Source organism: Agelaius phoeniceus, chromosome 5 (genome assembly GCF_051311805.1).
Source record: "Agelaius phoeniceus isolate bAgePho1 chromosome 5, bAgePho1.hap1, whole genome shotgun sequence".
Classification (NCBI taxonomy): Eukaryota; Metazoa; Chordata; class Aves; order Passeriformes; family Icteridae; genus Agelaius; species Agelaius phoeniceus.
The window spans coordinates 67,616,219-67,632,568 of NC_135269.1; positions in this window are offsets into that span (position 1 = coordinate 67,616,219).

A 16,350-nucleotide genomic window follows, 5' to 3' on the forward strand; every position below is an offset into this window, starting at 1 on the left:
AAAAGAATAATACAGATAGATTTTGAACAGCTGGACTAAAACAGTTTCACCTGGCTCCCAGACACAGGACAATACTACTGAAAGCTGCACTGCAGGCTCATATTTGAATGAGGCTCTATTTTGGGAACAGAACAAACTAATTTCTCATTTTGCCATTTATTAACCAGTTGTGTGAAACCATTTTTCATGTTTTAATTCACTCTGCATTAGCAGGGTGTTCATCTTTCTAACCCTCAGGCCACATCGTGCCTTACTACTTTCACCTCTTCAAAGAAAGAATTGCAAGGAAAATCTACCTCTGAAAATGAGGGACACAGAAAAGGCAAGCTCCCACCTTGGTGAGCCTGGATGCTTTGTGTGTGTTGGGAGCTGTGTTTTCTGGGGAAGCACATGCCATTTTTCCTGCCCTCATACCCAGTGTACTAACAGAACTCAGGAATTGGAGCCTTTTCTCTCTTCTGCATTATCTGAAAGGAGTGATCATTAATTTCTAATTGTAGTACACACGGTGTAATCCCACTGCTGTCAGGCTGTGCTCCTGCTTACCCATGTGTAACCTCCAGGAGACACTTTATTACTCTTGATGGATGACCCTGGAAGAGCTCATCTTGACTTTCAGATCCTAAGCTGCACTTACAGCCCTGGAAGATGAGAATCTGGAGGAGAAACATTTTGCTAGTAAACAGAGCAAATGAACATACAATAAACCTCTGAGACACAGTAATCCCAGAAACCCATGACACTATTAATAATGGGTTCCTTTCAAAGTGAAGCCACACTTCATGCCCCAAAGCCTCCAGAATTATGTTTGGGTAAACTGCAGACATCACATTCCTTGGAGGGCAATAGCTTGTATCATCCATTTCTCTGATGCAACCTATTTTTTTTTCACTTTATCAGAGATGGATATGGTTCCCTTAAGAATCCTCATTTAAGTAGCTTCAATCTTTTTTCCACTTTACACTTATTGATCTTCTGGGCAGAATGGGCACTCTGGTTAGTGGAAAATTTTAGGGTTTTGCAGTGAGTTTTTACCCTCAGGAAGGATTGTAGAATCACAGAATGGTTTGGGTTGGAAGGGACTTTAAATATCAGTGAGTTCTAACCCTCCTGCCACAGTCAGGGACACCTTTCATTAGATCAAGTTACTTCAAGCCCTGATGGAGGTTTGTGTGCTTGGGTTCCTGGCTTTAATGGCCCATGCAGGTTTTGGGCTGGTCTGTAGCATCCCTGGAAAGTGCTGCAACAGCACTGGGGAGCTGCTCATCTGCACTGAGTTCTCTCAAACTCAGTTTGAGGTTAGAAACCAAATCCCAGCTCAACCACCATGGCTCAGGTGCACAAAGTATGAGGGATTCCCTTCCCCATCCAGGCAGGGCTGTGCCCAGGAGCTGCCAGCATTGCAGGATCCCTCCCAGCCACTGGGGCAGCAGTGTCCACATCCCATTTGAGGGAGTGGGGTGGGATCTTCTCCTGCTGCTGTCTCCTTCCTGGAGTTTACAGCTGTGACATTGAGCCACTGTTGTAATTGTCAGTTTAGCAGTTTTCAGGGCTTTAATAGACTGTATTTCTGAAAATTTGCCTTCCTGCTCTACAAGTGTTATTGATTATAATATGTGTTGGATTGCAGCTGGAACAGTAATATACTCATAATGGATTTAAATTTTTTTTTTATTTTTTATTTTTTAACCAGACTTGGGGGTTAAGTGGATACTACATTATTCCATTATTATAACTACAATATTATTTTTCTTTAACCAGGATTGTTTATTATGCATGCACTGAAGCACAAATGTGGAACAAATGAATCTGATATCAAATTAATGCTGCGATCAGGTTTCCCCCCCCTTCCCTCTTTAGTTGCCATAACAATCTGTGATCTTGAAGCAACAATAAAATTAGAATTGCATTAAAGGTGTTTACATCATGTACACTCTGTATCCCATTATTGTTTTTCACTGTAATAAAAGCATGGAGTGTTTGCTTTGGAATAGAACACCGTTAACATCTCTTGCCTTGCCACGTCTCACATTGCTTTTTGCAGCCAAAACTTGTTTGTTTTTTTTTTGTTTTGAGAACAGAGATGGTTATTCTGGGCTGGAACTTCTGGAGGAGGGATGATTGTGTTTTTTAAGATAATGTTTGTCTTTTACTTGTAGGATGCAATTCTGGGTGTGCTACCTTGGGATTTCAGAACTTCAAAGAATTGCATCTCTGCTTTTAAATGTGTGGCAAATCTCCACCCTGATGCTTGTGGAAAGTACGTCTTCTAGTGGAAAGTACATCTTCTAGCTCTTTGCCTTACTGACAAAAAGCAAATTAAAGGAAGAAGATTTTTGTCAGCATGTACGTGTGCGTGGCTCACATGCGTGCGCACCAATGTGTGCGAATTAAGTTCCCCTCCTCACAACTGCTCAAGCTTCTGCCCCTGGGGAGAGGATGAAAGGAAAAACATGACAGATGTTAGTCATATTGCCTGGTGCATGACTTTAAAGTGCTCTGGTAGTTCAGCTACGAGCGTTATGGAAAAACATTTATGGAATAAAGAGGCCGTTATCGCAGGATCTCGGCTGTGCTGGGCATCACGGAGCCCCTTTACTGCTGCTCCTATCCAGTCTGGCACATTATTCCTTGCTGTGACTTCTTTCTGTGTAGCCTTTGGAGATAATCCTTGTGAAAAGGCTTCCTTCAGAAAAATGGAAGTTTTTAATTTTTAAATACATAACGTGATCACCTTGTGCTGAGGCTGGACTTGAACAGAAATACCATGAGAAGATTTTCCTTCTCCACTCTTTAAGCCTGCTGTTCTCAGATGCAAACCACCCTTTGATTTTTTTTTTTTTGCAAGTTTAGCCTTTGTTAGGAACACAGGATCCATCTATTTATGAGCATTGTATGTGATTATTTCCCTGATTATTCTGAATATAAGATATTCAGCAGCCAGCTAATTCTAAAGCCTTTCCTGGTGGCACTAACACACCTTTGAATTCTTTATTTCAGATTCTGTACAACACTGAGGAGAATTCCTACACTGGGCACAGGGATTTGAGGGGGGAAGGGGGCAGATAAAAGAAAATAAAATGCCATGTAGGCTGAGAGATGAATGTAGTTAGCTGTCATAAATCTCTGGAGACAAGATCCCTCCAGAGCTGGATTCATCTAGTGATCCCCTCACTGTCTCCAGCCCTAAAGATCAAAGAGTGGTGGATTAAGTAACATGTATTCTGCAGTGATGTGCTGCTGTTTGCAGTGATGTGCTGCTGGGGATTAGCGAGGCAGGAATCACCTAAATAAAAGATCACAGCTCCACAGAGCAATTCTGACTGGAAAGGACCTTGTGAGGTCCTAGTTCAACGTGCTGCTCAAGGCTGGGCCGACTTCCCTGTTAGCTCAGGTTGCTGCAGGGCCATCCCTAGTTGAATTTTGAATGTCTCCAAGGTCAGGGATCTCACCTCCTCTCATGACTCCCATTCCAGAGTTTAACTCCTTTCATGGTGAACTTTTCCTTCCCTGTATCTAATTGGAAGTGCCCTTCCTGCAAATTCTCGTGCCTGTCCTGTCCACGTAGCTTTTTGTCCTTTTGTTGTAGGCTCCTGAGGAACATCTGTCTCTCACTTTGGGTTGTTGAACACAACTGTAAGATCCCATCCTCCTCCACTTCCCCTGAAGCTGTGTCTCCTCCAGGATGAACAAACTCTCTGTCCCAGTATCACCACGCACATCATGTGCTCCAGCTCCCTCAGCATCTTGGACAATGACCAAACTGGACTCACTCCAACCAGCTGACACCACTCTCTTGGAGCCCAGGGCTCCAGATGTGATCTCACAAGTACCAAATAAAAGTGAGTAATCAATTCCCCTGACCCACTTCTGGAGCAAAGGAGATGCTCTGGGATACCATGGCTACTGATACTGCAGAGTCTTTTGAAACTGGTGCCAGCTGTCAGTGCCAGTGACCTGTATAAATGATGGCCTTAGGCCTGTTCTCACTGTATAAAGCTCACACTGATCTGGGAAAAAATCATTAATTGTTTCAAAAGAATCCAAAGACTAAGTGATGCTGTGCAAGGGCTTTTACTCTTCACTGTGGCCTGTCAGGATGGGGGCTAAGGTTTTCCCAGGTGGTTGGGAGTTTCTAGCTGCCAGTAACATTTCTTGGTCTGTTTTGTGATGGTCTCTATGACCATACTCCTTGGCTGCAGGGTTTGCTGCCAGAGTAACTCAGCAGAGTCACTTGGCTGCCCTGGTGACTCACTGGAGGTCCTGGAAATAGTATTGGACCAGTTCTCCCACATGTTCCTAACCAGGCTTTGCACCCTCAGGCATCTTCTCATCCCTTGGCCTGGGGCTCTGCCCTCACCCTCAGCATCATGTTGTAAAGAGAGAACAGAAACAGTCTGAAATAGGAATGGGGGTCCTTGCCCCACTAATGTTTAAGGGCCATGAAGCATCCCATAGGAAACCTAGGTCAAGTGGCTGATCAGTGTTCACACTGGCTGCTGTGCTTAGGCAGGATATGGACCAGTCTGCCTCGGCTGCTTTTGGCAAGGGGAAGGGAAATGGGTGGGCTTTGCTGTGGGCACTGGTGTAGTAGTGTGGCCAAGAGAGCTCCTTTGAATTTTCATTAAAGTGGCTGCTCAAATGTCTTTACAGATGTTGTCCTCAGGCCTTTCTTGGGATTGGTACCAGTGACTAGGAGGAGCCAGCTGGGGCTGGGGAAGGAGAGAGGAGAGCAGGTGCTGGCCCTTGGTTTGTGTCCACACAGAGAATGATCTCATGCTGTGTCACACAACAGAGGCACCTCCATGGTACCTCCAAGTGTGACATGGTGTAGCCCTGCCAGTGTCACTCTGTGCCCAAGAAAAATCTCATTTGCTTTACTATGGAGAATGGAGGTTCTTGCAGATGTGCCTATATTGTCTCCAAGACCTCAAGTTTTGCTCTTGTATGAAGATCCAGCTCCTTGGAGGTGGTGTGCTGGGTCACCTTGCCATCTCCCAGGCAAGATGTGTGTGACTACCAAACCTTTGAGCTTCTGCATTTTATAGCAAATGCTTTAAATCATGAGCATTTACTCTTTTGAGAAGTCACACAAAGCCCTCACTGACTACTTCATTACTTTGTTCTTCTGATGACCCAATCCACAAGGCTTGATGCAACATTTTGACATTCTCAGAGCTATATTTGTGCCTTCCTTTGGGTGACCTAGAGCTACACAAAGCAGCTCAGAGGGTACTCCAGTGATTTGTAACATGCTTTCTAGTTGAGGGCATGTATTTATTATGGTACAACAAATGAATGATTAATAGTTGCCATAGTGATAATGAGAACTTGAAGTCTTTGAGCATTACAGAGTCAAATGCAAGCCTTGGCACATCTTTGCTGCAAAGCATTCATGGCAGGATCTTGAAAATGTAAGACTCAGGAGCCAGCATCACTTAGTAACACTAACACCCTATGGAGAAAAACATTAAAAATATAATATGCTTATTGAGAAATGCAAAAAAAATATATATGGGAAAGACTCAGTTCAGGTTTTTCACTGTAAGAAGACATTAGATATTTGCACAGAATCTTCTTTTTCTATTTTTTAAAAATGCAATTGAAAGCTGCTGTTTTTTACTATTAACCTTCCCTATCTTTTTTCTCCTGGCATAACTTTGCTCACTGAAATGTTACATGGACAAAATCTCTGCTTTCCAAGATACTGCCAAAGCTTCTCTTTAATTCTAGGCATACAATAATTTCTCCAAAAATTTACTCACAAGCCACCAATAAGAAGTTTCTTCAGGGATGCAGATTTTCTCCTACTATTATCTCTTGATATTCTCTGCAGGAAAATGGCATTCAGACATCTGTGGGACACTGAGGGATGTGAGGAGCTGCTGAAGATTACAGTTGTTTGTTCAAGCTTGGCCACAAAGCCCCTCTATACTGAACAGCTTGTGCTGCACAGTGCAGTGGCCAAAGAGGAGCTTGTTAGTGATGGCAGCTCGTGAAGTTAACCTGGGTGATGTGTCCTGGCAGTCTCAAAGTGCTTCTCCAAAAATGGCAGTGCAGGAGGAGCTTTGGCTTGGTTATCCTCCACTGGATCCTGTCACTTTGCTGCAACATTCAGCCTGGAAGTGAAGGATCACCAAAAGTATAAATAAAATTTTGAGGGTCAGTGTGGCAAAGCCCTCTGCTTCTACAGGATGTCTTCTGAAATCATCTCCGAATCAGACTTTCATAACCCACAGGGAAAAATAGAGAGCAGACTTGGTGGCCATTAGCTACTACAATAATTAATTAAATGAGAGGGAAGGATTATGAAACCACTACAAGAACTAATTAAATGAGAGGAAAGGATTCTGAAACCACTGAGACACACAGAAGGTTTGTTTGGCTTCTGGTACACTGAAGAATTCCAGCTGAGGATCTGGAAGATGAGTCAACTGATATATCCAGGAGATCAGACAAAGAGCAAGGCAGGAGTTATTGTGCCAAGTTAAAGAATGTGCACAATCTTATTTGGCATCAATATGCAGACATTACCCTCTGAGACAAAGTGGTGAGAAACCTTCTCCTTGTGTCACTTCTGCATCCCCCCACTCTCTTTGGGGCTTTTCCAGCTCTGAAGCATCAGGATTCTGTACTGTAAAATTGAGGTAAAATTGTTTTCCTTGTTTCCTCAGCCTGTGGTTGTGGGAATGTGAAGGTGCTGTCAGCTCTTTGGAGTATTGGTGTTTTGAAGACACATTCTGTGCCTGGGGATACCAGCCAGTCCTCACCTCAAGAGCAGTAAATTAGAGAAAAAAGAAGAACATGCAGTGTGATAATTGAGGGACAACAAAGAGAAGTAATTTTGGTGTTACCAGCAAGTAGCAAAGCATTAATTATTAGCCAGTACTGCTCTGCATGCCAATGCAGAGTGGAGATTCAGTGCCAGCAGGTATCTCCCATCAACTGACACAGGCATCAGGCACCCAGACAGCTTCAAGATCTGTGAGTCTCTGTCACCAGGTATTGCCATACACCTGCCTTTACCTGACCAAAAGTCTGAGGGCTGCTCCATTGTTGGCACAGCCTCGGTCACTGTGACTCATGAGACCCAGATCCACAGCCCCCATGTGCTCCACAGGTGGATTGGGTTGGGATGTTGGCTTTGCCACATGAGATGATCTTTCTAGTTAGCCCCTCAGACAGGCAGGAATGGATGCTTGTAGTGGTAAAATGTTGCATGTGAGACAATTGTCCTCTAAGCATGGGTTTCACCCAAACCAACATTTGGTCCCTCACAGTTCCCTTGGGTTGCCCACAGCATGCAGCCCAACCTGCTGTAGGGACAACTTCATCTGCAGCCACAGTGGGCAGGGTTGGATATTAGGGAAAATGTCTTCACTGAAAGAGTAGTTAAACACTTGAACAGGTTTTCTGGGAAGTGGTGAAATCACCATCGCTGGAGGTGTTAAAAAACTGAGTAGTTGTGTCCCTTCACAATATGTTTTGGTGAGCATGGTGGTATTCAAGGTTGGACTTGATGATCTTGGAGGTCTTTTCCACCTTAATGATTGTATGAAAATAGTCCTAACACACATACATAATATGTTTGCATGCTATTCCTGAGCTGTAAAATTTTTCAAAAAAGGGCAAAATGACCACTTCAATGAGAAGGTTTTTGTACAAATTTTTGTTCAATTAGCACAACTTGATGTATTGCTGGCTGAACCCTCAAAAAGCCTGTAATTACAGACCCACAACTGCAAAGTAGGAAGATTATGAAGGTTAAACATATCAAGTCTTTGCATGAGAAGGAAGTGATCAATGAGAAAAAAAAAAGGAGAGTTAATGAGAGATAAAAGGATTCAGGAGTGTGGCAGATCAGTTTGTGCTAGGACACTCTGTAATGAAAGAAGACAGCTCAGCAAATGAAAGCAGAAAACCTTGATTTTGCTCAGAGTGCCATTTGAAACTTAGATGTAGTCTTCACAAATAAATCTCATTTTAAGGGCTAGTGCTCTTTCTTTTGTTTCCCAAATTTACGTGCTGTGTTAATGCAGTGTCCTCTCACATTTGTTGTTGAAAATTAATTACTTGAGTAATAAGGAGATACAAAAAACCTCTTCAAACAGGTTATAAAAGGCGTTGTTTGTGCTGAAGGGAAGTTGCCCACTGCATTTTAAGTTTGCAGCATGAATAAATCTCTTTGTGTTCTCATTTCAGTGCTTTCTCACACACTGTGTCCCACCGTTGTGCCTAGAAGGGATAGACAAATGTAGTCTTTTGGGCTGGCTAGCCTTGTCCCAGAAGGATTCCTCTTAAAGACCATTTTCTGCTCTTTGCAATCCTAAATCCCACAGGAAGAGAAACTTCCTGTGCTGCCTCAGAGGCAGGCTTGCCCTCTGTTACATTTCACTTTAAGGAAATATTTTCCTGATCTTCAGCCTTTATGTCTCACTTGCTTAATTCCTTCCCAGTGCACCTAGTTAGATTCCATTGTACAATTCTAAATAATTAATCACCTCCTTCACTCATTTCAACCACTTGTTGAATGCAGAGCAGAGACCAAGAATTCCTCATAGAAAGAAAAGGAATGGGAGCTAGATGAGAGAGGACCAGTTGTGAGTCAAGGAATGGAGAAAGAACAGTGCTCCAAGCATAAAATCCAAGCTGCTGGAAAGAGTAAAAGGGATACAGGAGAGCTGCAGTGCCCCTGTATGTGGGGGCATATCAGTGGCTGATTCATGCTGCTTACTTTTGCATATTAATTTGGGAAGGCATAACACAGTTCCTCTTGGGGTCTGCTCAGAAGAAGGTGCTTTTGATGCCTGTCTGTCTGAAAGAGCAGCAGTGCACAGGCAGCTCCCCAGGCATGGCTGGGTGAGAGAACATGAAATATGGGCAGTCTTGAGTGCACCATGAACAAAAACCCTGCAGCCATCTGGGTGCCCAAAGAGCCTTCAGCAGGTGAGAGCTGCCCAGGTGAAGGCAGTCCTGCATATGTGCAGAAGCAGAACTCAGGAGAACTTCCAGCACATTGATGGCAATGCTCCTCACAAACTTGCTTTCCCAAGGACATAAGTGGATTTTGCAGTACAAAATCCAGCTTGAAGGGTTGTGTTTTGGCGGTAGTTTTATCTTGTTGTTGCTGTTGTTGGGTTTTTTGTTTGTTTGTTTTATTATTTCCCTATACCTTGAAAGCTGAAGACCACAAATTTCTAGGCAAGCACTGAAGTGCATTGCTAGGGCACACAGGCTCCTTATCTGCAGAAGAAATGTCCCAGAGCACTGTGTCCATCCCAGTCAGGATGCCAAAGCTGGGTCTCTGCACCAGGATCCCTTCCTTACCCTCCTTCAGCAGAGAATGAGCATTTTCTTCCAGTGCCCGGGGAGGTGGTGGAGTCACCATCCCTGGATGTGTTTAAAAAAAGATTGGATGTGGCACTTGGTGCCATGGTTGAGGTGCTGGGGCATGGGTTGGACTTGATGATCTTGAAGGTCTCTTCCAATCTAGTGATTCTGTGAATTCTCTGAATTTGGTGAATTCTGTAATTGATCAGGCTGAGGTCCACCCTGCATGTGGTGATACCTCTCCACCGTTCCCAGTGTACAGGGATGCTCAAACAGCCAAGAACCTCAGTTAACTGAACCCAAGGGCTGGCCCAACTAAAGCTCTAATGTCTCAGCAGGCATTTTGGCACTAATCCCCTGGGCTGAACTCCACAGCCCTGGTACTGTAGGAATATTTCTGTAGGTAAATATTAGGTGAGAATACTTCTGTACTTTGACAAAGAAGTGAAGAGCAAGCAGGGAGGTGGCCAACTGTAAACAGAACACAGTAAGGCTAAAGGAGCTGAAGAAAATGAGTCTGGAGGAGAAGGGGGGCACTCTGAACCCTCCTATTAATCCTGTTTGCCCTCCATGCAAAGCCAGGTTGGTGATGTTTCTGTGTTGTTTCTCTGAGTTGTGAACTTTTTATTTATTCACACCTGGGAACACGACCTCTCATCCAGGAGCTCTGTTCCACCAGGAGTGAATTTATGGTTGCCATATGTTCCTGCAGGAGGTGCAGGAGGTGATTTATGGCAAAGAAATTACATTCTGACCCAGTGACAAGCCATTTTGCTGAGATGTTGAAGATATAAACAGCCAGGCTGTGGCACAATCGTGGATCCAATTCCAGTAGTTGTGGTAGCACTTACACTGCCCAGCCCACCCCCAGCCCCACTGCTGGTGTTCAGAAGTTGGCTGCAGCTGTAACTCTTTTACAGGAAGCAGGAACACCAGAAGGGAGGTACATGGGCTGGGATGGGACTGTGCTAGGGTTTTCTTTTTATTGGAAAGTGTATTTTGGCATAAAGGAAAGCTGTCTAGTACGCAAGCATTCCCAGTCATGCAGAAGGTAAGCACAGGGGAAGGGGACAGGCAAGAGGGATGTCTCACTTGGGAATTTGTGATGGAATTTGTAAGGCCCATGAAGATGACCCAGTGGGATCCACTGGCTTGGCAAATGGTGTTTGCAGAAACAGAAAATTAACTGACAGTACATCTGCCTACACCACCCAATTTTCTAGGCTTGTATGACCATTGTTTGGGACAGGAACCTGGGATGTGGAAGGGGAGGAGAAAGAGTCCTCCATGACCTCTCTATCTCTCTCTGCACATGCTGGCCAAGGACTTTGCACCTTTCTAGCCAGCATGTTCTCAGTCCCTGGCTGAGTGGTGCTGTTACTATTTCCCCTTTCCCCACCCACATGTTTGCTAGAAACCTGAGGTTTGCTGAGGTTGTGTGGTGAATTGCAAAAAAATCTAGGGTCAGGACCGGAGAGTAGGAGGTCCAAAACCTTGTGCCACAAGTTGTGTTCATGCCTGCAGAAAGAAAGAATGTTTTTAGCTGACTGCAGCAGACTGACTCTGGCTGGCAAGGGAATGGGGTGGGTGGATTCCTGTCACTTGCAAGTGACAGGATCCTTGACAAGGATCTTGGCCATCCTGGCAGTGCTGCAGCCACAGCTCTGTCACTGTTGTGGACATCCACAAGCACTGGTAGGTGTTTGGACCAGTGAAGCATTGCCTGAGTGTGCTTCACAGCAGAGTGGTGAGCAGATATCCCAGTTCTGATGCCCAGGGGTGCTCAGAATGGGCTATGTGACTAGTTACATGTGCCTGCTAGAGAACTACCTGTTTCCTTTATTGGCACCTCCTGGAATTTCCTTGGGTTTATTTTATTTTCATTTTAAAGTAAAGAGAGTGGGGAATGGTATCATAATGTGCTGCCTGTCTCCTCAGCCTCCACTTGTCTTAGATTCACCCACATGTAGGAGAAATGCAACCAAAGGCAAGTTCAACATTCATATTTCACACCACTACATATCCTATCCTGTGCAATTTGCAGATGACACAAAATTTATGAGGGATGACCAAGGATGGGGCTGTCTTTCAGAGCAAGCTGAGCAGGCTGGAGGAGAGGGCCAGCAGGAAATGTGTGAAATTCAAGGACAAATGCAGAGTCCCACACCCAGGAGGGAAGAGGGGCTTGGACAGGCTGTGAATGGGCAGGCTGGGGAGGAACCCTGCTGGAAGGGACATGGGGTGGGTGTGTGTGTCCTGATGGAAGGTCACCATGAGCCAGCAGTGAGCCCTGGCAGCAAAACAAGCCAACATCCTGGGCTGCATGGAGAGCAGCAGAGCCAGGACAGTGTGGGAAGTTATTATCACCCTCCCATCCCTAAAAAACTACCTACTAGGGCATGTGCTATACCACATCTGGGTACTGCACCCACTTTCTGGTGCCTCCAGTAGATACCAGTAATGGACAAAACTGGAGGGAGTTCAGGGGAGGGCTGCCAGCTGTCACCTGTCAGCAGAAGCTGAGGGAGCTGGGATGGTTCAGCTGGAGCAGGGACAGCTTGGGGGCACCTAAGAGTGGCACACTGCCCTGGAGTCTTTGGGGAACTTCTCAAGAAGTTTTAGCAGGGTTTTTTGCAATGGCATCTGGCAGGTGTGAGAGGAAAGGGCATGAGTTGCAACACTAGAGGAATCAGGAAAGGCATCTTTGCCATGAGGATGGTCAAGTAGAGCAACAAATGCCCAATGAATCTGTGAAGTTTTCTGCTTTTTATTTTATTATTCTTTTGAACAGGAGGATACATGGTCTGGGGATATGGAATGCTAAAGTGTGTGGCATGATTACACCAGGATCAGAGACTCAAGTATCACTAATTATGTGGTACTTTTGCCACATCCACAAGAAATGTAAGCAATCATTTCCTGGGGATCCTCAAGGCCAAAAGATGAATAGGAAGAAACTAATGCCAGAGGTGCTCTATAGATCACATAAGTACAAGTCCTCAGGGGTCTGGCTTTCCTGTCAGAGGGATATTCTGCATACATCTATCCCCTAAAAAGCAGTTCCAGTGCAGCTGGTGTTTTTATTGGTATGGTCCAATTCCCACTTAGGGCCTGTGGGACATCACCTGGGGCTCATTTGTTAACAATAGGATTCACTGAATTTCACCTTCAGCTGTCTACAAATTAGACCCCTAGAGCTCAATTTTTCTTTAATAAATGCAGGAATCAATGCCATTTGAGTTGCCCTGGAGTATCCAACATGGCCCAGGTTTAGGAAAGTGAATATAGGCCTTAAAGTGGGATTCAGCTCACAGATTCATTCTTCTAAGCTTAGGGATCCTTAGCTGAGTATCTGGATGCACCAGACTCCTACACTTGTAGTATTTAGAGCTCTTGAAATGGCCTAGGAGAGCTGGAGGTCATAAATGCCCTGTTCATCCTGCATTGTGTCTGCAGGAATCACAGAATTGTTTTGGTTGGAAAAGAACTTTAAGATCATTGAGTACAGCCATCAACCCACCACTGCCCTTCTTACAGGGGCTGCAGTTAAGCAGTCAGCAGGGTATCCTAGGGCATGGGGCACTACTTGAGAAAAGTCCCTTTTGCTCCTGTTATCTCTTTTAGTCACTGGAAAGTCAGCAACACCTCCAGACAGGTCCCTCACTGCCTGGTCTTTAGCACACTGCTTCATGTGGGAAAAATGCAGGATGTATTTTGTTACCCTGACTAGGGGAGATGGCTACAGGGTAAAGCAGCAGCTTGTGTCTGCTGGGCTGAGGTTGAGGTTCCTGAGCAGATGCATTGGTATCTCAATAATCTCAATAACTGATATCTCAACAGCTCTGTGGCCTGTGTCAAAGACACCTCTGTGGGACCACCATGGCCTGAAACAGCCCCTGTGCTGTTGCACTGAACACTACAGCACCTTCCTCTGTTACTGCTGCTGCAGTATCAGGTCTCTTTGGTTAAAGTTTCTTCTGATTTCCAAATCACCTCTCTTCTCTAATAACCCCCAGGTATCCTCAGGTGACACTGACTGGGGGTTGGTCTCTTTCTCCGGGCAACAACAGACAGAGCAAGAGGACACGGTCTCAAGCTGTGCCAAGGGAGATACAGGCTGGAATTAAGGAGGAAGTTTTTCACAGAAAGAGTGGTCAAATACTGGAATCATCTACCCAGGGAGGTGGTGGAGTCACCATCCCTCGATGTGTTTAAAAAAAGACTGGATGTGGCACTTGGTGCCATGATCTAGCTGAGGTGTTAGAACATGGGTTGGACTCGATGATCTTAAAGGTCTCTTCCAACCTAGAAATTCTGTGATTCTGTGACTCTTCTCTGCTGCCTCCTTCAAAGCCACAGGGCTTGAACTCAAGTGTGCACCAGTGAAAGCAGCTGTGTCTATTCAGAGGAGGACGGGGAATGAAAGGGTATTTTACCTTCACACATGCTTCCTATTGATCATTAAATAATATATCACATATAAACAAACATTCACTGCCCTCTGCTCCCACCCTAAATGGATAGCTCTACCTGGGTGAGGAGGCAGGACTCAACTACCAAAATTTCTTTAGGTGTGTTTATTTTGTTGTTGAAATTAGACTTTTGGAGGTGGGAAAACTTCTAGTTATGCTGCAGAAAGAGAAGTAATGTCTAAAATTCTCCTCTTTCACATACCTACATGCCAGGAGAAGAATAAAAGGGTTTCTGGTGTAACTCTAAGAGTCTGCTTAGCTACCATTTTGTTAAAGATGTGGTAGCCCCAGGTGGCTGGGGCTGAGAGTAGGACAGAGAACTCTGATCCATTGACATGGACCCTTAGGCATATTTGAGCACACCAGCAGAATCCCAGATGGGATGGGAAATGTGACATTCCCATGTACTGATAAAAGACAGGAAGGATGGCCCAGCCCATGGTTGGCTAGTTTGACATTAATTTGGCAAAAGAATGGACTTATTGATATGGGTATAAACACATTAAAGATGAGGTAAACAATTAATGCCAATCAACATGTTTTTTAAGGGCGGAAGGGTTGTCAAACTGGATTTCATTATTTGATGTGATTGTAGGTTTTGGCTGATAAAAGTAATTGCAAAGATGGAATATATTCTGACTTTTGTATGTTTGACAGCACAACAGATTCTGATTTAAAAATTAGCATTCTACCCTATCAATACAAGGCACATAAAATGGATTAAGAATGGGCTGACATGTCAACAAAGAAGCTGTCAAAGGAGACTCGCTGTAGGAGAGTATTTTGGTTTTTTTTAGAGGGGGTCTGAATGCTATTGAATATTTTCAATAATGACTTGGAAGTAAATATCAAAACTGCTGATAAAACTGGAAAATGTTGGAGGGGACTAGGAGTTACACAGAAATGCTCTCAGGGTGATTGTAAGGAAGCTTTCAAGTGGAAGAACAGGCACGCAGACCACACACACAGGAACCTGGAGCTCAGTGCATCCCAGAGGGATTTCAGCATCCTAAAGGAGCAGCCCCAAATAGTTCTGCTAATTTGGTGTTTTGTGGCTTTTGCATGTTATTTTTGGAGGGGCTGATGCTATCCCTGGCTGTGTCATTCAGAGGAGTAATGTAGGGATGAAATTTTTAATTTCTGCATGTTGCACCACTTGATGTTGAAATGACATATCTGGCTCTGGTAACCCAAATTTAGAAAGAATGTTGGGGAAAAAAGAAAAAGTCGCAGAAATAAAGCACACAAATTATTCAGGGACTAAAAAACCACTACTGAGTATGGATGCTTCCAGAGCATGATGTATTTGTTTTATGAACAAGGGATGAAAAGCAACTTGAGACTTGCTTATGAGTGCCTTTGGGGGGGAAATGGCAGATGCAGGAGAGCTCTTTAATGTAGCAGAACTGAGCAAAGCCAAAACCTACAGAGAAAACATCTGCAGAAGCACGGGCAGGGATTCAGTAGATCATGCACCTCTGAGGAGTGGTGGACTTTTGCCCCAGCTCCCAGTGACTTTAGATTAAGACTGAAATATTTTGATTGTGTATTTGTTGATCAGACATGGGGTGAGGGAGAAGATGTTGACCTGCATGTGAAAGCTGAGATGTGGTGGTTTACTGGTCCCCTCTGGCTCTCTGCTGAAAGCCCTGCTGCTGTGAGGCTGACAGTTGAAGGAGCTGATGGACTCACCAGTTTCTTTCCTAGAGGGCTTCATCTCTGCTCTTCCTCCTGCCTCCTTCCAAATTCCCTCCCTCCCTCCCCTCTGTGCTCTCCATCCCGAGGCACTACAAAACGCTCAGAGTGAAATTTCTCAAGCTGTTGGTCGGAGAGACGGGAGATAATGCTGAAAATTTCGCTTGGTGTGTTCTCAGGCAGGTGTTCAGAAGGGAAAAAGCCAGGAAAACTTTGTGCCAGAAGTCAGCCAACTTTCCAAACTGACACTGTCTCCTTTTGCTGGCAACTCAGGAATTTATGCATGTCCTGTGAGTGAGATGTCCCCAGAGCAGCCGGGGAGGCTGGGACATCACTCCCTGAAGTGCTGTCTTGAGGAAACCAGTCTCAAAGATTCAAATGCTCCTTTGTTTATGAAATAAAGTCCACCAGACCTATTGCCAATTGTTTATGCTAAAGAGCACACTCCCATTAATGCTAATGGTGCTTTGGAGCATAAATCCTTGCTAATTGATATAGGAATGTATCCCAGAAGAGTTTACTTTACTGCTGATTTAGCTGATAGATATAAATGTGTGAGAGGGAAATATTAGCATTCATGTAAAACAATTAGGTTATCAACAGGGGCAAATGATTCAGAAAATGACTGCAACTTTCCAGTTCCCTTTAATGGAAAAAAAAAAGAAAGTCTGCTAATGAGGAAAATCAGAGGGAATACAAATATGAGCTAATAATTGAGATTATTTAATATTTGTGTTACATCAGCAGCCTCTGAAAAGCAGGGCAGGGTTCCCACCTGAGCTCTGTGCTGATGTGGGATGGTCAGGACCATCCTGCTGCCCACCAAGGCAAATCTTCCCTGTGGCCTCTCTGG